The sequence below is a fragment of the Dendrobates tinctorius genome, unplaced genomic scaffold (assembly GCF_039654945.1).
Source record: "Dendrobates tinctorius isolate UK_male_01 unplaced genomic scaffold, ASM3965494v1 ptg000215l, whole genome shotgun sequence".
NCBI classification, from domain to species: Eukaryota; Metazoa; Chordata; class Amphibia; order Anura; family Dendrobatidae; genus Dendrobates; species Dendrobates tinctorius.
Genome location: NW_027361882.1, coordinates 3248266 through 3271808, shown reverse-complemented (window position 1 = coordinate 3271808; position 23543 = coordinate 3248266). Strand labels below are relative to the sequence as shown.

At 48.1% G+C, this 23543-nt stretch overlaps 1 non-coding gene across 1 annotated transcript; it reads right to left on the bottom strand.

Moving 5' to 3' along the window:
- Window positions 1-20035: 20035 nt before the first annotated feature.
- Window positions 20036-20122, bottom strand: TRNASTOP-UCA (transfer RNA opal suppressor (anticodon UCA)). Its single transcript has one exon. It is a non-coding gene; the product is annotated as a tRNA-Sec (tRNA).
- Window positions 20123-23543: the final 3421 nt, after the last annotated feature.

Below are 23543 nucleotides of genomic sequence, written 5' to 3'. Positions count from 1 at the left end.
CGCATGCAACCGTGCGAGAGCCATTGCCCTGGACAGGTGGGTAGGCCGACTCTTGGGCGCGGGCACTGGCACAGGGTACCTCATAGTGCAATCAAGTGTCTCTGACGGTGGTGGTGCACACCCGCCGTCAGACACACCGCCATACTATGAGGGGCCCAGTGCCAGTACCGACGCCCATGAGTGGGCCCCCCTTGCTTGGGCAGGGCCACAGCATTTGCAATGTTTACCTCTCCCTGCTCCTCCGCTGTGTAGTCTGGGCTGTCAAATCCTTCACTGGGACTGCCACTACAAATTTGTTGAACTGTGCCTTCATGGACGCAGTTTGGAGGTTCGTGGGAATAACGCCACCCCATCGGCAGTTGCCATAATTTATTGGTGGGCAGTCCGACGGTATATGATCGTGTTCGATTTCAGAATTTTTTTTTTTTTGGTTTGTATTTTACATTTTTATTCCAGCCTTTCTTGACTTCATAAGGGCATGACAAGCCTATATCTGTGTCTCCTCCACCTCCTCCTTTTACTCCTCCACCTCTTTTCTAAATGTAGTTGCCATTTTCCATATGTTATTTTTGTCTTCTGAGCATTTTGTCTGCTTTGGGACACCTTTAAAGGTGTTTTGTAATTGTTTTCTATGTGCTTGTATGTGTTTGTGTTTGCCTGCCATTGTTTTCAATGGGGTTTGACGGTGTTCTTCGAACGTTCGTCGAACATTCGACAAACTTGCCTCCTGTGCGACGAACAAAAACACTAGCGGGGTGGCTCAACACTACTCCTGATATATAGACGTACATTGTTAATGTTTAAAGTATGCAATATATACCTGGTATCTGGTGATACTGTACCCTTTCTGCCAGGAAGTCCTCCTCCAACCAACACTCTAAGTGTATCATTGACACCTGTAACATTGTCCCACATGTGTGATTATTTCTTGCGGATCTTCTTGTTATATTGTGGTGTGATCCATCCTGAGCGTGTGAGTGTCTATGGGTTATTTCTGCAATTTAGATGTACATTTAAAAATTACCCCAACACTGTATACAGCTCTACCCTTGGGATACGTTACCCATTTACTGCTTGTTATATTCTGGTCTAATCCAAACTGACCAAGTGAGAGTTATTTTCTGACTGTGGAAATAAATACTGAGATTGACAACAATGACCCCTACACTGTGTACAGCTGTACTCTTGAGATCCATTACCGTTTTACGGCTTTTTAGATTGTGTTGTAAACCAATACTGAGCCTGAGAGTGTCTGTGTGTGCCTCCTCAAATATCTACGGAGATTTAGAATGTTTAAACTATACTATACACTCACTGGCCACTTTATTAGGTACACCTGTCCAACTGTGTGTTAAGACTTAATTTCTAATCAGCCAATCACATGGCGGCAACTCAGTGCATTTAGGCATGTAGACATGGTCAAGACAATCTCCTGCAGTTCAAACCGAGCATCAGTATGGGGAAGAAAGGTGATTTGAGTGCCTTTGAACGTGGCATGATTGTTGGTGCCAGAAGGGCTGGTTTGAGAATTTCAGAAACTGCTGATCTACTGGGATTTTCACGCACAACCATCTCTAGGGTTTACAGAGAATGGTCCGAAAAAGAAAAAAAATCCTGTGAGCGGCAGTTCTGTGGCCGGAAATGCCATGTTGATGCCAGAGGTCAGAGGAGAATGGGCAGACTGGTTCGAGCTGATAGAAAGGCAACAGTGACTCAAATTGCCACCCGTTACAACCAAGGTAGGCAGAAGAGCATCTCTGAACGCACAGTGCGTCGAACTTTGAGGCAGATGGGCTACAGCAGCAGAAGACCACACTGGGTACCACTCCTCTCAGCTAAGAACAGGAAACTGAGGCTACAATTTGCACAAGCTCATCGAAATTGGACAGTAGAAGATTGGAAAAACGTTGCCTGGTCTGATGAGTCTCGATTTCTGCTGCGACATTCGGATGGTAGGGTCAGAATTTGGCGTAAACAACATGAAAGCATGGATCCATCCTGCCTTGTATCAACGGTTCAGGCTGGTGGTGGTGGTGTCATGGTGTGGGGAATTTTTTCTGGGCACTCTTTGGGCCCCTTGGTACCAATTGAGCATCGTTGCAACGCCACAGCCTACCTGAGTATTGTTGCTGACCATGTCCATCCCTTTATGACCACAATGTACCCAACAACTGATGGCTACTTTCAGCAGGATAATGCGCCATGTCATAAAGCTCGAATCATCTCAGATTGGTTTCTTGAACATGACAATGAGTTTACTGTACTCAAATGGCCTCCTCAGTCACCAGATCTCAATCCAATAGAGCATCTTTGGGATGTGGTGGAATGGGAGATTCGCATCAGGGATGTGCAGCCGACAAATCTGCGCCAACTGTGTGATGCCATCATGTCAATATGGTCCAAAATCTCTGAGGAATGTTTCCAGCACCTTGTTGAATCTCTGCCACGAAGAATTGAGGCAGTTCTGAAGGCAAAAGGGGGTCCAACCCCTTACTAGCATGGTGTACCTAATAAAGTGGCCAGTGAGTGTATATACCTGCTATCTGATGATACTGTACACTTTGTCTAATTTTTATATTCTTGTCTAATCCATACTGAGCCTGTGAGCGTCTCTGCGTGACTGATGGAATATATATGGAGATTGACAATTCTCCTTTGACTAAATAGAGCTGTACACTTCTGATACAGTGCCATATATGTGATGTTATTTTGGGTCTATTTTCTGCAAAATTTTGAAGTTTGGTGGAAGAGGCCGCGGACGTGGGCGTGGGGGGGCCAGCTGGTGCTGATGGTGGTGGTGCATCTGCTGGTAGTGGCAAAAGCACAATAGCAGCTAAGGCTGGAGGTGTTGAGCCTGCGTCATGGTCTGGCTCTGGAATGCCTGGAAGACTACCTTTTCTGGGATTAGGTTAACCGCTTTTAAAGGCGGAGCATGAGGAACTGGTTTGGGCTTACATTGCCGAAACAGACTCCAGCAAATATGCCCTCCTCTTCTGAAGTTTCAAAAAATGCAAGCACTGAGTGGTCAAGTGCTGGCTCCTTGTCAGGAAGAACGCCTTTCCTTGTGTTCTTCACCCCCACCAAAAGTGAATGATGCAGCAGGCCACAGTTCACATTAGTCCATGTAGCTCTTTCTATCATACCATGCCTGGGTTATCAAGTCAAATCGTGAATTCCCAAGTCCAAGATGAATCTGACATGGAGTGTGGGTGGCCAGCCAGGGCAGTGGGGTTAATCGGTACCGGGCCGGTGTCTCACAGGGATATGTCACGGTGGTGGTTACCCGTTCCGTGGCGCTGGGAGTCAATGCAAAGGGGTGAATTACGTTTATAGGTGAATGATACGTGACGCCACCTGTGGTTTCTGATTAGCTTGACCAGCGCTGCAGTGTCGCTTCTCTGGGACAGATGTTGTGGTGCAGCTAAGATGAAGAAGCCCTGCACAGGTAGGGCCGTAGTCGCAGGGCAGATGAAAGAGTTGGTAGATGGTGTGCAGTGCAGGATGTAGCAGAGCCGTGCACCAGGCGCAGGTGAAAGATGACAGACACAGTCGTGCAGTTCCTTTACCTGTACTTGGTAAGTGCTGTCCAGGAACCAGAGTACAGATGGAGAAGGAGTTGGCAGCCTGGAAGCCAATTTGGAATTCTCTCTCTGCAGATAGGTAGTGTGGCCTCCGTTCTAGCGCTTATCTGAGGTACTCGCAGTGCTGAGTTCAATGAAGTTCCCCCTGTTGACTCTCTTTTGGAACTTTCTCGTATGGCAGGCAGCCATAGCCTTTTCCTTCTGGCTCACACACGTCGATGCTGGGGCCTCCGAACATTAGTTGGGAACAGAGCATTTACAGCTGCTACTTCCTCCGGTTTCTGCTGCAGGAACGTTAGTGTCCCTACAAACTCGAAGACCGGAATCCGGACCATGCGCTCCAGCTAGGAGTGAGCCTTAACTCTGCTCATCCTCCAGCTCCCCTTCTCATGTCCACACACTTCCCCTTCCCTGCACAGAGTGCACTAACTTACCTCCTCCCGACCACAGAGAGCAGCTCCTCAGCAGTCATGTTCAGAGGTCTCCCTGCTGGCCTGGAGTGGGAAATGTGTTGTGTGTTGGTTTAACTGCTAGAGAGATCCTTTGTTGCTCCCAAGCATGACATCACACTCCCTAGGAGGAAGGTAGTACCACTGTGGTGACCGTACTCCTGGGGACGCCACAAGTGCACTGATGCCCAGCCACTGCTCGATGATTCTGCTGGTACATTGACCCAGACCACTACATTCCCCTCGCACTCTACACAGCCAGAATCTGACCCTGATGAAACTCAGGTTCCCCTTCCCGCATACTATACCACCTTACACGGTGACAAAGAGGAAGGTGCAGATGAAAGTGCAGGTTCCTTGAGCAGGTGGGGGGCATACTCATGGGCGATGCACTGGCACAGGGCCCCTCATAGTACGCAAAAGTGTCTCTGCTGGTGGGAGGGGGAGGTGTCTCTGCCGGTGGGAGGCCCACCCCCACCCGCCGTCAGACACACCGCCACACACCGCCGTACTATGAGGGGCCCTGTGCCACTGCCGTCGCCAATGAGTGGGCCGCCCCTGCTTGCTCTGGATCACAGCACTTCCAAAGTTGAAATACTTACCTCTCCCTGCTCCACCGCCATGACGTCTTCCGCGTTTCCTGACAGTGATATTCTGGTCAGAGAGCACAATGACATCACGTCTGTACGCCCAGACTAGTATAGGGATTCCCTAGCGAGGAGACTTATTTAATTGTTTTCAATGTTGGGACAGCAATTTTTGGGGAGCACTATACTCTGGAGAATGATAGATGGGGCCCACCATACACTGGAACATTCCAAAGGTGGACATCAGACACTGGAGCAGCATTTACAGGGCCCATTATACACTAGAGCATTAGAAATGGGGCCCATTATATATGGAGCATTATTTGGGCCCATAAGACAGTGGAGCTTCATCCATGGGGACCAACATATACTATAGCATTATGTGGAGCTCATCATATACTGTTTCAAACATTATATGGGAATAATGATTCTGTATGGAGAAATATATGGGCCTCATTACTCTGTATAGTGCACTATGCGGTGGCCATAATACTGTATGGAGTAATATACTGTCCGTTTTTGGAGGTATTGGAGAATTTAAAATGGATATCAGTCATGAGATGTAAGAAGTGAAGTATTTTTCATTGTACTATACTGCTATTTCTCTGCCGTATTGGAGCATGATGAGTTGTGGTTAGAGTTGAGCGATACCGTCCGATACTTCAAAGTATCGGATCGGAATGGATCGGCCGATCTTAAAAAAAAGTATCGGTATTGCCGATTCCGATACCGGAAGTCCCATTCAAGTCTATGGGACTTCCGGTATCGGAATAAGAAAAATCCTGTTTTTCCCTTGTACAGCCTCTCTGGGGTCTGTACGGGCCTTTCGGGGGGCTGTGCCGGCCTGCCAGGGGGTCTGTGCAGGCTCCGGTGGTCTGTGCCGGCCTGCCGGGGGGCTGTGCAGGCTCCGGGGGGCTGTGCCGGCCTGCAGGGGGGCTGTGCAGGCTCCGGTGGGCTGTGCCGGCCTGCCGGGGGGCTGTGCCGGCCTGCCGGGGGGCTGTGCAGGCTTCGGGGGTCTGTGCAGGCATCGTCCGATGGGACTACAAGTCCCATCGGGCGATGCCTGCTACCATGACAGTGATTGACACATTAGCCAATGATGGGACAGTAGTAGTCCCATCATCCGGCTAATGTGTTGAATGTAAAAAAAAAAAAAAAAAAAATTACATGCTACATACATGCTACATACATACTACATATATACTACATGCATGCAACATGCATACTACATACATACTACATGCAACATACATACTACATATATACTACATGCAACATACATACTACATATGTACTACATGCATGCAACATGCATACTACATATATACTACATGCTACATACATACTACATATATACTACATACATACTGCATGCTACATACATACTACATGCTACATACATACCACATACATACTACATACATACTACATGCTACATATATACTACATATATACTACATGCTACATACATACTACATATATGCTACATGCATACTACATACATGCTACATACATACTACATATATACTACATACATACTACATACATACTACATGCATGCTACATACATACTACATGCTACATACATACCACATACATACTACATACATACTACATGCTACATACATACTACATATATACTACATGCATGCTACATACATACTGCATGCTACATACATACTACATACATACTACATACATACTACATGCTACATACATACCACATATATACTACATACATACTACATACAATACATTCATACAATACATACAGAGACATACAGTACATATAACATAGAGTAACATACTTACCAATACTTGTCACATTGTTCCCCGAAGCCATTGTCTTTTACGGAATAAATATTAACATAACAAACCACAAAAATACTCACCCACGATCCGAAGCAGTCCACGAGTGTGTCCCACGACGATCTTGGGTAGAGAACTGCAGCATCAGCTGTTGCTGCCGTTCTCTACGGGCTGCAGGAATCCAATGACGGAAGGTAGGTATCCTTCCGCACTGTATTCCTCCGCCACTTAAAAAAAAAAAGTCCCTAGTCTCACTTTATGCCATTGCTGCGTGGGAAATGTATGTATGTAGCATGCATGTAGTATATATGTAGTATGTATGTAGCATGCATGTAGTATGTATGTAGTATGTATGTAGTATGTATGTGGTATGTATGTAGCATGTATGTAGTATGTATGTAGTATGCATGTAGTATATATGTAGTATGTATGTAGCATGTAGTATGTATGTAGCATGCATGTAGTATATATGTAGTATGTATGTATGTAGTATGTATGTAGTATATATGTAGCATGTAGTATGTATGTAGCATGCATGTAGTATATATGTGTTATGTATGTAGTATGTATGTGGTATATATGTGGTATGTATGTAGTATGTATGTAGCATGTAGTATGTATGTAGTATGTATGTGGTATGTATGTAGCATGTAGTATGTATGTAGCATGCATGTAGTATGTATGTAGTATGCATGTAGTATATATGTAGTATGTATGTAGCATGTAGTATGTATGTAGCATGCATGTAGTATATATGTAGTATGTATGTATGTAGTATGTATGTAGTATATATGTAGCATGTAGTATGTATGTAGCATGCATGTAGTATATATGTGTTATGTATGTAGTATGTATGTAGTATGTATGTAGTATATATGTGGTATGTATGTGGTATGTATGTAGTATGTATGTGGTATGTATGTAGTATGTATGTAGCATGCAGTATGTATGTAGCATGCATGTAGTATGTATGTAGTATTTTTTTTTTTTTTTTTAACATTTAACACATTAGCCGGATGATGGGACTACTACTGTCCCATCATTGGCTAATGTGTCAATCACTGTCATGGTAGCAGGCATCGCCAGATGGGACTTGTAGTCCCATCGGACGATGCTTGCACAGACCCCTGGACATCAGCACAGCCCCCCGGCAGGCCGGCACAGCCCCCCGGCAGGCCGGTACAGACCCCCACAGGGTGCACAGACCACCGGCAGGCCGGCACAGCCCCCCAGCAGGCCGGTACAGACCCCGGGCAGTCCACACAGCCCCCCGGCAGGCCGGCAGAGACCCCCGGAAGGCCCGAAATGACGGCGCATCATGATGCGCACACACCGCGCATCATGATGACGTCAGGCTGTCAATCAACTTTGAACTTCCGATTCCGATGCCGACTTCCGATATTGAAAAAATATCGGAAGTCGGTATCGTAATTCCGATACAGCAAGTATCGGCCGATACCCGATACTTGCGGTATCGGAATGCTCAACACTAGTTGTGGTATGTGTTAAAGGGGCGCTCTTTGGCCCTTGGCCCACGAAAACCTGGAGCCAGCCCTATCCCCCCACAACTTTAGCCAAATAATCCCCAGCTTTCAATGCGTAACTAGTATTATAAAGTAAATTAAGGTTGACAAGCTTAAGTAATCAGAATTGATGTTTTTGGCATTCAAATGGGCACAGTAGTTGTGTTTACTGTGCTCCACTCCCTGCCGACTTTTCTTCCCCATTGACTTACATTGGGTTTCGTGTTTCAGTCGGCCTTCGACTTTTCACAATAATCGTCCGATTTCGTTCGACTAGGGATGGGCGAATCCTGAAATACTCGGAATCGCTAGACTCTAACGAGTCCGACTCGGAAACTCGCTACTCGTTGCGAGTCTAGCGAGTCCAATGTTAATGAATGGGGATGCGAGTATTGCAGCGATTCCTGTGCTGCCATTTTTTTGTTCCGCTTACTTCCCGCATGTGGCTGTGCACACCATGCGGAAAGTAAGCAGAACAATTGCGGATGGTACCCACGGTCCGGAGGAGAGGAGACTGTCCTCCGGGCTTTGGGCACCAGATCCCTGTAAAAAATAGAATTTAAAAATAAAAAATATTGTTATTCTTACCCTCCGACATCCCGCGCAGCCTTCCCGCCTCTCCACGCATCCGTTCCCAGTAGTCCTTTGCGAAAATGCCCGCGATGGCGTCCGTTCTCGCGGGATCGCGAAGTCTCGCGGTCATTCGCGCGATGTCATCGCGAATGACCGCGAGACATCGCGATCCCGCGAGAACGGACGTCATCGCGGGCATTTTCGCAAAGGACTACTGGGAACGGATGCGTGGAGAGGCAGGAAGGCTGCGCGGGACGTCAGAGGGTAAGAATAACAATATTTTTTATTTTTTTTTACATTTTATCTTTTACTACTGATGCTGCATAGGCGGCCTCAGTAGTAAAAAGTTGGTCACACTTGTCAAACACTATGTTTGATGAGTGTGACCAACCTGTCAATCAGTTCTCCAAGCGATGCTACAGATCTCTTGGAAAACGCTAGCATTTGCATTGGACTCGTTACTGTGCGAGTAATCGCTTGGAAACTCGCAGAGTACCGACACCTGCGAGTCCCCTACTACTCGCAGAGTAACGAGTCCTAACGAGTAGATTCACCCATCCCTACGTTCGACCCATCTTTTGAGGAAGTCGGGTTTCATGAAACCCAACTCGACCCTAAAAAAGGCAAAGTCGCTCATCTCTAGTTCTTACCACTGCGCCTCTCAGTATCTGATCCCCTCTCCTGAAATACTCTGCGCTGCTGCAGATCATGTTCTTACCACTGCGCCTCTCAGTATCTGATCCCCTCTCCTGAAATACTCTGCGCTGCTGCAGATCATGTTCTTTCCACTGCGCCTCTCAGTATCTGATCCCCTCTCCTGAAATACTCTGCGCTGCTGCAGATCATGTTCTTACCACTGCGCCTCTCAGTATCTGATCCCCTCTCCTGAAATACTCTGCACTGCTGCAGATCATGTTCTTTCCACTGCGCCTCTCAGTTTCTGATCCCTCTCCTGAAATACTCTGCGCTGCTGCAGAACATGTTCTTACCACTGCGCCTCTCAGTATCTGATCCCCTCTCCTGAAATACTCTGCGCTGCTGCAGATCATGTTCTTACCACTGCGCCTCTCAGTATCTGATCCCCTCTCCTGAAATACTCTGCACTGCTGCAGATCATGTTCTTTCCACTGCGCCTCTCAGTTTCTGATCCCTCTCCTGAAATACTCTGCGCTGCTGCAGATCATGTTCTTACCACTGCGCCTCTCAGTATCTGATCCCCCTCCTGAAATACTCTGCGCTGCTGCAGATCATGTTCTTACCACTGCGCCTCTCAGTATCTGATGCCCTCTCCTGAAATACTCTGCGCTGCTGGAGATTATGTTCTTTCCACTGCACCTCTCAGTATCTGATCCCCTCTCCTGAAATACTCTGCGCTGCTGGAGATTATGTTCTTTCCACTGCGCCTCTCAGTTTCTGATCCCTCTCCTGAAATACTCTGCGCTGCTGGAGATTATGTTCTTTCCACTGCACCTCTCAGTATCTGATCCCCTCTCCTGAAATACTCTGCGCTGCTGGAGATCATGTTCTTACCACTGCGCCTCTCAGTATCTGATCCCTCTCCTGAAATACTCTGCACTGCTGGAGATCATGTTCTTTCCACTGCGCCTCTCAGTATCTGATCCCCCTCCTGAAATACTCTGCGCTGCTGGAGATCATGTTCTTACCACTGCGCCTCTCAGTATCTGATCCCCCTCCTGAAATACTCTGCGCTGCTGGAGATCATGTTCTTTCCACTGCGCCTCTCAGTATCTGATCCCTCTCCTGAAATACTCTGCACTGCTGGAGATCATGTTCTTTCCACTGCGCCTCTCAGTATCTGATCCCCCTCCTGAAATACTCTGCGCTGCTGGAGATCATGTTCTTTCCACTGCGCCTCTCAATATCTGATCCCCCTCCTGAAATACTCTGCGCTGCTGGAGATCATGTTCTTACCACTGCGCCTCTCAGTTTCTGATCCCTCTCCTGAAATACTCTGCGCTGCTGGAGATCATGTTCTTACCACTGCGCCTCTCAGTATCTGATCCCCCTCCTGAAATACTCTGCGCTGCTGGAGATCATGTTCTTACCACTGCGCCTCTCAGTATCTGATCCCCCTCCTGAAATACTCTGCGCTGCTGGAGATCATGTTCTTTCCACTGCGCCTCTCAGTATCTGATCCCCCTCCTGAAATACTCTGCGCTGCTGGAGATCATGTTCTTACCACTGCGCCTCTCAGTATCTGATCCCTCTCCTGAAATACTCTGCGCTGCTGGAGATCATGTTCTTACCACTGCGCCTCTCAGTATCTGATCCCCCTCCTGAAATACTCTGCGCTGCTGGAGATCATGTTTTTACCACTGCGCCTCTCAGTATCTGATCCCCCTCCTGAAATACTCTGCGCTGCTGGAGATCATGTTCTTTCCACTGCGCCTCTCAATATCTGATCCCCCTCCTGAAATACTCTGCGCTGCTGGAGATCATGTTCTTTCCACTGCGCCTCTCAGTTTCTGATCCCTCTCCTGAAATACTCTGCGCTGCTGGAGATCATGTTCTTACCACTGCGCCTCTCAGTATCTGATCCCCCTCCTGAAATACTCTGCGCTGCTGGAGATCATGTTCTTACCACTGCGCCTCTCAGTATCTGATCCCCCTCCTGAAATACTCTGCGCTGCTGGAGATCATGTTCTTTCCACTGCGCCTCTCAATATCTGATCCCCCTCCTGAAATACTCTGCGCTGCTGGAGATCATGTTCTTTCCACTGCGCCTCTCAGTTTCTGATCCCTCTCCTGAAATACTCTGCGCTGCTGGAGATCATGTTCTTTCCACTGCGCCTCTCAATATCTGATCCCCCTCCTGAAATACTCTGCGCTGCTGGAGATCATGTTCTTACCACTGCACCTCTCAGTATCTGATCCCCCTCCTGAAATACTCTGCGCTGCTGGAGATCATGTTCTTACCACTGCGCCTCTCAGTATCTGATCCCCCTCCTGAAATACTCTGCGCTGCTGGAGATCATGTTCTTTCCACTGCGCCTCTCAATATCTGATCCCCTCTCCTGAAATACTCTGCGCTGCTGGAGATCATGTTCTTTCCACTGCACCTCTCAGTATCTGATCCCCCTCCTGAAATACTCTGCGCTGCTGGAGATCATGTTCTTACCACTGCGCCTCTCAGTATCTGATCCCCCTCCTGAAATACTCTGCGCTGCTGGAGATCATGTTCTTTCCACTGCTCCTCTCAGTATCTGATCCCTCTCCTGAAATACTCTGCGCTGCTGGAGATCATGTTCTTTCCACTGCGCCTCTCAGTATCTGATCCCCTCTCCTGAAATACTCTGCGCTGCTGGAGATCATGTTCTTTCCACTGCTCCTCTCAGTATCTGATCCCTCTCCTGAAATACTCTGCACTGCTGGAGATCATGTTCTTTCCACTGCGCCTCTCAGTATCTGATCCCCCTCCTGAAATACTCTGCGCTGCTGGAGAACCTGCTCTTTCTACTTTGTAGTTCTTAGCCTGTGTCTACCCTTAAGACCTGCCCACACCTTCCGTGAGCTCCTCTGTGCTGTTGGGGGTCCCTGTTCCTAAAGGGGGGCTTTTATCCTGTGACCTCATAATTCTGGACAATCACATTGTAACCAGGAGAAACCAGCGATCTCGGCTCAGCAATATCGGCCTCAATAAGCCGCTCGCTGTTCTCTGGCCTGGACATTACAGTCTAGGGCTCTGTTCACATGTGCAGTAATCATAACAGATCCGGCAGCAGTCCGGGGACAGAGAACTGCTGCAGAGATCATCTGATTACAACTGGATCCGTTTTTTAACACTGACATCCCTGGAGCACGGATCCATTACGCCTCTTTCACACTTCAGTTTTTTGTGTCAGTTAAAATTCGTCAAAAGGATGGATAGCGGATCCGTTTTAGTACTGATGACAACGGATGCCACCCGTCCGTTTTTTTTGACGGATCCGCCAAATGAAGAATGTTAAAGGAATCGCAGCTGAGAGAGAGAGAGAGAGAGAATTTTTTTTTTTTTGTCCGGCACCCAGACAGAATTTCGGGTTAAATCAGTGTCTGGAGGATCCGCCGGCCAAAAAAACGTTGCAAGCTCCGTTTGGAAATCTTTGAGGATGTTGACGGACAGAAACATTTTGGCGGATCCGCACAAAAACGGATGCAACAGACGGCAATCCGTCAAGATCCGCCGATAATGGAAGTCAATGGGGAAAAAAACGGATCCACAAAGAAAAATGGCGGATCCGTTTTTTTTCAAAATCGGCGGATCTTGACTGATTGTCAAAAACGGAAGTGTGAAAGAGGCCTTACCCAGCCGTCCGTTATCTTCCATGTGAAAAAGATCCGCTGTTTTCTTACTGGATCAGATACAGGTGGATGACGACGATGGGACGGTCTCATGTCCTGGAGCGAATAACGGATCCTGGGAGAAAGGCGATGTTATTTCAGGGATCTGTTATCTGTAGACTTCATTGTTAAAAAAAACAAAATGGATCCAGAGGAAATCACTTTTTTTTCAGATGGATATAAGAACTTGTGAAGAGAATATAAGCTGGAGGCGGGCGCCTGCATGGTGTAGGTGTGTGTTCACACGGGTCACTCGGTGCCATCTTGGGGGCATCCTGCCTTTTCTCTTGTATAGCTCCCCACTCATGGGTGTCCATTAGTCAGGTCACAGTCCTGCTCGGCCTTTATTCACATTCACGATATTTGACACATGGTCAGGTTTTATACAAGTCCCGAATAGGGTCACCTTGACGCGGTGCGATTTCCTGCACCAGTGTCGCACCCTCCCCTCTTACTGGAAACCTAGCTCCTTCTACCATGGAACTATCAGGCTTTGATCTCCCACCGGTGTAGCGCCTCCCCCTCCTGTAATCCTCTGTGCTGCAGGGAATGCTGCTCCTTTCTCAGTCTGCGACCTCCACACATTCCTCTCCTGAAATACTCTGTGCTGCTGGGGACCTTACCCCATACAGCTTGTCTGTCCCGGGATGACGCTGCAGACGGGCACAATGTGACATGAGATCCGCACCCCTCCGGCGGATCCCCCTGATGCAGACAGTTACCCCTGATCATCGCTTCTAGCTGCGGCGCAGCGACTTCTCCTGCAGGCGATGAATAAATACAGACGGCTATTGACTTTAGCATAATGGTGAAATATTCATTTCCTTCGCGTCGGCGGCCTGAGAAGCTTTTCCTAATTTCTTACAAGATCCAGCGTCTAGTAGAATGGAGATAAATGGAATGAGTCAGAGCAGCTCAGCGATCAGTTACCGGATCACCTCCACCCGCCAGAGTATTCAGGCAGTAAGATGGGGGCCACCGCCTGACCACCCCCCAAACAAGGCAGCGAGGTCCGAAAAGAGTTCCACCGGCTTCCAGAATGGTGGAGAGATTCAGCTGTTTGCTGTCAGTGAATAGGAACAGTCCTGATTCCATTCTGTGGCAATTATCCTATACATGGACAATCTACTGCCAGCTAGTAAGTGGATACAACTGTATCAATGCTCTGTGAGCTCATCTTCCTCTAGACTGATACAATGTGTGCTGCAGCTGATGTGTTCAGCTCACAGAGCATTGTCCAGATTAGATATAATTGTATCCATGCTCTGTGAGCTCATCATCTCCAGAATGATACAATGTGTGCAGCAGCTGACGTGTTCAGCTCACAGAGCATTTTCCAGACTAGATACACTTGTATCAATGCTCTGTGAGCTCATCATGTCCAGACTGATACAAAATGTGCAGCAGCTGACGTGTTCAGCTCACAGAGCATTGTCAAGACTAGATACACTTGTATCAATGCTCTGTGAGCTCATCTCCAGACTGATACAATGTGTGCAGCAGCTGACGTGTTCAGCTCACAGAGCATTGTCAAGACTAGATACACTTGTATCAATGCTCTGTGAGCTCATCTCCAGACTGATACAATGTGTGCAGCAGCTGATGTGTTCAGCTCACAGAGCATTGTCAAGACTAGATACACTTGTATCAATGCTCTGTGAGTTCATCATCTCCAGACTGATACAAAGTGTGCAGCAGCTGACGTGTTCAGCTCACAGAGCATTGTCAAGACTAGATACACTTGTATCAATGCTCTGTGAGTTCATCATCTCCAGACTGATACAATGTGTGCAGCAGCTGATGTGTTCAGCTCACAGAGCATTGTCCAGAGTAGATACACTTGTATCAATGCTCTGTGAGCTCATCGTCCTCTAGACTGATACAATGTGTGCAGCAGCTGATGTGTTCAGCTCACAGAGCATTGTCCAGACTAGATACACTTGTATCAATGCTCTGTGAGCTCATCCTCCTCTAGACTGATACAATGCGTGCAGCAGCTGATGTGTTCAGCTCAGAGCATTGTCCAGACTAGATACACTTGTATCAATGCTCTGTGAGCTCATCTCCAGACTGATACAATGTGTGCAGCAGCTGATTGTTCAGCTCACAGAGCATTGCCCAGACTAGATCCACTTGTATCAATGCTCTGTGAGCTCATCATCTCCAGACTGATACAATATGTGCAGCAGCTGACGTGTTCAGCTCACAGAGCATTGTCCAGACTAGATACACTTGTATCAATGCTCTGTGAGTTCATCATCTCCAGACTGATACAATGTGTGCAGCAGCTGATGTGTTCAGTTCACAGAGCATTGTCCAGACTAGATACACTTGTATCAATGCTCTGTGAGCTCATCTCCAGACTGATACAATGTGTGCAGCAGCTGATTGTTCAGCTCACAGAGCATTGCCCAGACTAGATCCACTTGTATCAATGCTCTGTGAGCTCATCATCTCCAGACTGATACAATATGTGCAGCAGCTGACGTGTTCAGCTCACAGAGCATTGTCCAGACTAGATACACTTGTATCAATGCTCTGCAAGCTCATCATCTCCAGACTGATACAATGTGTGCCGCAGCTGATGTGTTCAGCTCACAGAGCATTGTCCAGACTAGATACACTTGTATCAATGCTCTGTGAGCTCATCATCTCCAGACTGATACATTGTGTGCAGCAGCTGATGTGTTCAGCTCACAGAGCATTGTCCAGACTAGATACACTTGTATCAATGCTCTGTGAGCTCATCTCCAGACTGATACAATGTGTGCAGCAGCTGATGTGTTCAGCTCACAGAGCATTGTCAAGACTAGATACACTTGTATCAATGCTCTGTGAGCTCATCATCTCCAGACTGATACAATGTGTGCAGCAGCTGACGTGTTCAGCTCACAGAGCATTGTCCAGACTAGATACACTTGTATCAATGCTCTGTGAGCTCATCTCCAGACTGATACAATGTGTGCAGCAGCTGATGTGTTCAGCTCACAGAGCATTGCCCAGACTAGATCTACTTGTATCAATGCTCTGTGAGCTCATCATCTCCAGACTGATACAATGTGTGCAGCAGCTGACGTGTTCAGCTCACAGAGCATTGTCCAGACTAGATCCACTTGTATCAATGCTCTGTGAGCTCATCATCTCCAGACTGATACAATGTGTGCAGCAGCTGATGTGTTCAGCTCACAGAGCATTGTCCAGAGTAGATACACTTGTATCAATGCTCTGTGAGCTCATCGTCCTCTAGACTGATACAATGTGTGCAGCAGCTGATGTGTTCAGCTCACAGAGCATTGTCCAGAGTAGATACACTTGTATCAATGCTCTGTGAGCTCATCGTCCTCTAGACTGATACAATGTGTGCAGCAGCTGATGTGTTCAGCTCACAGAGCATTGTCCAGACTAGATACACTTGTATCAATGCTCTGTGAGCTCATCCTCCTCTAGACTGATACAATGCGTGCAGCAGCTGATGTGTTCAGCTCAGAGCATTGTCCAGACTAGATACACTTGTATCAATGCTCTGTGAGCTCATCATCTCCAGACTGATACAATGTGTGCAGCAGCTGATGTGTTCAGCTCACAGAGCATTGTCCAGACTAGATACACTTGTATCAATGCTCTGTGAGCTCATCTCCAGACTGATACAATGTGTGCAGCAGCTGATTGTTCAGCTCACAGAGCATTGCCCAGACTAGATCCACTTGTATCAATGCTCTGTGAGCTCATCATCTCCAGACTGATACAATGTGTGCAGCAGCTGACGTGTTCAGCTCACAGAGCATTGTCCAGACTAGATACACTTGTATCAATGCTCTGCAAGCTCATCATCTCCAGACTGATACAATGTGTGCTGCAGCTGATGTGTTCAGCTCACAGAGCATTGTCCAGACTAGATACACTTGTATCAATGCTCTGTGAGCTCATCATCTCCAGACTGATACAATGTGTGCAGCAGCTGATGTATTCAGCTCACAGAGCATTGTCCAGACTAGATACACTTGTATCAATGCTCTGTGAGCTCATCATCTCCAGACTGATACAAAGTGTGCAGCAGCTGACGTGTTCAGCTCACAGAGCATTGTCCAGACTAGATACACTTGTATCAATGCTCTGTGAGCTCATCATCTCCAGACTGATACAATGTGTGCCGCAGCTGATGTGTTCAGCTCACAGAGAATTGTCCAGACTAGATACACTTGTATCAATGCTCTGTGAGCTCATCATCTCCAGACTGATACAATGTGTGCAGCAGCTGATGTGTTCAGCTCACAGAGCATTTTCCAGACTAGATACACTTGTATCAATGCTCTGTGAGCTCATCATCTCCAGACTGATACAATGTGTGCAGCAGCTGACGTGTTCAGCTCACAGAGCATTGTCGAGACTAGATACACTTGTATCAATGCTCTGTGAGCTCATCATCTCCAGATTGATACAATGTGTGCTGCAGCTGATGTGTTCAGCTCACAGAGCATTGTCCAGACTAGATACACTTGTATCAATGCTCTGTGAGCTCATCGTCTCCAGACTGATACGTGTGCCGCAGCTGATGTGTTCAGCTCACAGAGCATTGTCCAGACTAGATACACTTTTATCAATGGTCTGTGAGCTCATCGTCTCCAGACTGATACAATGTGTGCAGCAGCTGCTGTGTTTAGCTCACAGAGCATTGTCCAGACTAGATACACTTGTATCAATGCTCTGTGATCTCATCGTCTCCAGACTGATACAATCTGTGCAGCAGCTGACGTGTTCAGCTCACAGAGCATTGTCCAGACTAGATACACTTGTATCAATGCTCTGTGAGCTCATCATCTCCAGACTGATACAATGTGTGCTGCAGCTGATGTGTTCAGCTCACAGAGCATTGTCCAGACTAGATACACTTGTATCAATGCTCTGTGAGCTCATCATCTCCAGACTGATACAATGTGTGCAGCAGCTGATGTGTTCAGCTCACAGAGCATTGTCCAGACTAGATACACTTGTATCAATGCTCTGCAAGCTCATCATCTCCAGACTGATACAATGTGTGCCGCAGCTGACGTGTTCAGCTCACAGAGCATTGTCCAGACTAGATACACTTGTATCAATGCTCTGTGAGCTCATCTCCAGACTGATACAATGTGTGCTGCAGCTGATGTGTTCAGCTCACAGAGCATTGTCCAGACTAGATACACTTGTATCAATGCTCTGTGAGCTCATCATCTCCAGACTGATACAATGTGTGCTGCAGCTGATGTGTTCAGCTCACAGAGCATTGTCCAGACTAGATACACTTGTATCAATGCTCTGTGAGCTCATCATCTCCAGACTGATACAATGTGTGCTGCAGCTGATGTGTTCAGCTCACAGAGCATTGTCCAGACTAGATACACTTGTATCAATGCTCTGTGAGCTCATCGTCTCCAGACTGATACAATCTGTGCAGCAGCTGACGTGTTCAGCTCACAGAGCATTGTCCAGACTAGATACACTTGTATCAATGCTCTGTGAGCTCATCATCTCCAGACTGATACAATGTGTGCTGCAGCTGATGTGTTCAGCTCACAGAGCATTGTCCAGACTAGATACACTTGTATCAATGCTCTGTGAGCTCATCATCTCCAGACTGATACTATGTGTGCTGCAGCTGATGTGTTCAGCTCACAGAGCATTGTCCAGACTAGATACACTTGTATCAATGCTTTGCGAGCTCATCATCTCCAGACTGATACAATGTGTGCAGCAGCTGCTGTGTTTAGCTCACAGAGCGTTGTCCAGATTAGATATAATTGTATCAATGCTCTGTGAGCTCATCGTCTCCAGACTGATACAATCTGTGCAGCAGCTGCGTGTTCAGCTCACAGAGCATTGTCCAGACTGAACGCAGTCGTACCCTTCTTAGCTGAGATCAGGACTAGATGGGTCACAGATACCAGTGGTGCAACTTATGCAGCTGTACAGGGGTCTTAGGGGTACAGACAATCTTTTACCACCAAAAACAAATTCAAGGTATAAATTAAAGTTAGAGATTGTCAGGGTGAAAGAATATAATCTCAAGATGTTCAGACTCCTTCCTCTAAGCAAACTAAGCTGCAGTGGAAAGCATGGAGGAGGGAGAAAACGGAGAAAAGACAGGTTTCAAGATTTTTTTTATGTCAATAGACAATTCTACTGAACATGGAGCCGCTAAGTATAAGAACTGAACCATCCGCACAATATGGGAATCTGCCTGATGAAGATTGAAATTGAAAATATCGAAATGTTCAATTATTTGCAGGCCTGCCTTCTTCCAAGGACAGCGCCGCCCTGCAGGTGTAATGCCGGGGGGGGTGCACTGTTTTAGAGGTAGCCAGTAACATAACCTCCTTACAGGGGGCTCCAGATAAAGCTCTTGGCAGTGTCGGACGGAGGCGCTAAGGGCCCACCAGTAACATTGACTTTGGGGGCCACTTTTCACCTGCATACAAATATTACACTCCCCTCGTTCACAAATGTACCGATATCTCTATATAATAATAAACTGGGTCATATGGTTAATGAATGACGAGATGCTGCTTTTTTCTGTATAAAGTGAATCATGTGAATTATGACAAGTTCTGCCCATAGAGTGGGGTTGGGGGTCAAGATCTGCACAGGGGCCCACCGGGGGATTCCCCTGTTACCCTGTGGGCCAGTCCGAGCCTGGCTCTTGGTGTCTCTGTCCACCTCTTAAGCCATGTGCACACGATGCTGATCCTGCTGCAGATCCGCAGCGTTTCAGGCTCTGCAGCAACTTTAGCTGCGTTGTACAGTACCATTGTTTTCAATGGTAAACTGGAAAACGCTGTGCACATGCTGCAGATTTTTCCGCACAGATTTGCTGTGGGTTCAAATCCGCAGCATGTCAAGTCTTTGTGCGGAATCCGCTGCGGTTTCACACCTTCTCCATTGTAGAGGTGTGAAACCGCAGGGCTAAACCGCAGGCTAATCCACAGGTCTTTTTGAGCTGCGTATTTTTCCAAATCCGTGAGGAAAAATCCGCAGCTCAAAAAGTTACGTGTGCACATAGCCTTATACTGCTCCTGGCTGCAGACATGCGGCAGTGTGAACAGCGCTCAGCCCCAAAAAAGGCTCTCAGCGAGAAGACCCCTATAAATGGCTCCGGAGCTTCCAGGGTAAGGAAAGACTCTGCCCAAAAATGTGATCGCCCAGAGGGTGGAATTGAACCACTCTGTCCCTAGACAGCTACAGGTTTGAAGCCTGCACCCCAGACCACTGAGGATCCTCTGGGCAGGAGATCTGGGATCGCTCGATCCTATTTATAGTCCATCCTGAAGTCAGAAGTAAAGTTACGGAGATTATTAATATTTGATTGTTTTACTATTGAGGGAAATATGAAATCAGCGTGAGAAATATCGGGAGATAATTGCACTGAATCTGCGGCTCCGACCACCGCTGGATACTGCTGCAGAGCATTTCCATGTTATTTGCATAGAAGGCGGCAGCAATGCATTGTGGGAGATGAAGGAGCGTCCACCTTCCCGCTTGTAGTGACCAGCAGATTCTCAGGATGCAGTGACGAGACACGAGACAGGGATATAACTCGTATAATCAACTTTTATAAATTGGAGCCACTAGGGCTATGCTGAACAGGCAGACGTGGGTAAAAACAAGTCTTTCCTCGCAGGGACTCAATAAAATAAACAATCTTAAGGAAACTGGGAGTACCCCGGCTAGTCCGGGTGTAGAAAGCCGAAACGTGGCCAAACTATGGTAATTATGGATATAGTCCACTTATCCATCCTTGTGTCACTCGGGATTGCAGATGCGGCCGCTTAGAGATCGTTGGTGCAGCTGTCTTAACGCCTCGATATCCCGGGGAGATTTGGGCTCGACAGGCCCTTGAAGAAACGATGCCAGTGGGGCGCAACAGGCCCTGAAGAAACGATGCCGGTGGGGCGCAACAGGCCCTGAAGAAACGATGCCGGTGGGGCGCAACAGGCCCTGAAGAAACGATGCCGGTGGGGCGCAACAGGCCCTGAAGAAACGATGCCGGTGGGGCGCGGTAATGACGCAGTTCCCAACTGACCAGTAGCTGTTCTCTGATAGGAGTCCCTCCACAGCCGGGAAATGGGCCTCTAATGTCGTCTAGGACGAGGTGGTGTCCCCTGAGGCCGGTGATGACAGGGTCGCCGCGGTGGGAGAAAGCCGGGGGGCAGTGTCCAGGCCTCTGTGGCCGCTTTACGTGTCGTCACAGCCGTGACCTGAGGTAAGGGATCTGTCTCACCAAGGCGGGGGGCGGCGGGCGTGGCTTTCTGCGAACGGGGGCGGGAAGCGGCCTCCGGTAAAAGTCTCTCACGTCTCCTTTGTCGGTGAGTTCGCAGTATCCTCCTCACAGGCTCCTGTCGGTGTCCCTCCAAGTCGTCCGACTTCCTGCCTCCTGTCACACTCTCTCCCAACTGCCACTTCAGCGCGCCCCCTGCTCCTTTTATCCTTGCCCCGCCCCCTGTTTCCCTGACAACTTCAGTCAAGTCTCTCCCTTTACTGTCCTCCCAGTATTGTTCCCTCAGGAACCCTGATGGCGGTCCCCTGGGTACCTGCCCAGTCACTGTCTGGGAGTCCTCCTCCCCACACTCCCCCACCCTGTAAGCTCGCCAGTCCTCGGGCGAGGGCCTTAGTCTTTTGAGATCAGTCTGTAGGGGTTTCAATGTTTGTTGCCATATGAATTGATCTTGCTCATATCGTTCAGGGGGTTTGCTGGCTGTTGACCGCTCAGAGCGTCTAAGTTCAACTGGGGTAGAGTCGTCTAGGGTGGTGGCTATCAGTGGGCTGATTAGTGCGGGAGGGCTAATTATGTCAGATGATCCATTAATGAGTGGAGGGCCTCTGTGTCCTGGGAGACAATCTTCGTCGTCGTCCGGGTCCCAACATACGGAAGACGGTTCGGATGTCGATGGGGTAGGCTCCGGTTGCTTTGAGTCAGAGGAAGTTCATGGGCATAACATATTACGATGCACAATACGAGAGGGCAGTGTTTCATCCTCCTCAGGTCGTACTTCGTACACCGGTCCGTCTGGATGGATACGGCGTAAGACCCAAGAAGGACTTTCTTCCCAACGCGGCTCCAGTTTGTTCTGGGGGCATTGATCTAGTACAAGCACCCGGTCTCCACTTTGGAGGTGAGGAGGTGGGGTCGCATTCTTCACTGGGTGCTCCCAGTCTTGGAGCTTGGTGTGTACAATTCGGTGAAGAGTTTGCAGCCGGTGGCAATGATTTCGGACCCAAGACGACACTCCAGTCCAGGGCTGAGGCTCTTCGGGGTCTAACTCCACCTCCGTGACCCCTTTACCTTCTCGTCCGAACAACAGGGAATAGGGGGTATAGCCAGTCACTCGATGTACCCTATTGTTATAGACACAAATTAATTCAGAAACATATTCGGGCCAACGGGCCTTCTTATCACTCTCCAGAGTGCGCAACATCTGAATCAATGTCCGATTAAATCGTTCACAAGCCCCATTCCCTTGCGGGTGATACGGTGTGGTCCGGGATTTGTCAATTCCATAAAGGTGATGTAGTTCTTCCATTACTTTTCCCAAAAAACAAGCTCCCTGATCAGAATGTATTTGTTGAGGGCAACCGTATACTTATATAAAGTTTCTAGAAATGGCGGAGGCAGCTGACTCCGCGGTCTGATCCCGAGTGGGGGTGACCACAGCGAACTTGGTGAAATGATCTACCATAACGAAACAGTTTTCGCATCCCTGAAATGTGGGCCCAATGGTCAGATAATCCACCATCAGGAGCTCAAGGGGCGCTGAGGTCACAATAGTCTGTGTTGCGGCTCGCTGAGCGGGTGGTTTGGCCAATTCACACAAGCGGCAGGTCCGGCAAATTTCGTCGACAACGGCAGGCAAGCGCGGGTGGTAAGCTTTCTGTTGCAGCCATTGCAAAGTTTTTTTGTTCCAAAATGGGCCCTTCTCGTGAGCCTCCCGAGCCAGTACGTGAAGTTGAGCTCCTGGCTTAACCTCCTGCCAAACCGTCATCGAGGTTGTTTGTGATGTTATTTTACGATACAATAATCCCTTTCGGATAACCAACCTCTCCCATTGTCGCAGCATAAGCAACAGGTCTTGAGTCAAATTGTGCCGTTGAGAGTCAGTGGGTAATTGCCCAGCGGCAACCCACGTCCTGAGAAGGCCAACCTCTTCGTCTTCTTGTTGCTGTTGTATCCACTTATCCGGGATTGTTCCAGTATGCCCCTTGGGGTCTCAGAGGAAGAGTTTTTTATTGTCAGTTGTGAGAGCAAACGGTATTTCCTCTCCTTCTAATTCTTCGTCTCGATTCTGTCCTGGAATTGTATGCCGAATCCTGGAGAGGGCGTCTGCATGGACATTCTCGGACGCTCTTTTGTAGATAATCTTATAATTGTACTTTGCCATCCGGACCACCCATCGCTGTTCCAGAGCCCCCAATAAGCCAGCGGGTTTCTGTTCGCACTACCACCTCAGAGCCCACTAGGTACTCTGTGAATCTCTCCGTCATAGCCCACACCACTGCGAAGAGCTCGAGCTTAAAGGAGCTGTAATTGTCAGGGTTACGCTCGGAGTCATGGAGTGAGCGACTTTCATATGCGATCACCCTCTCCCGGCCATCCTGAACTTGTGACAACACAGCCCCCAGCCCGTGAAGACTCCGGTCAGTGTGCAAGAT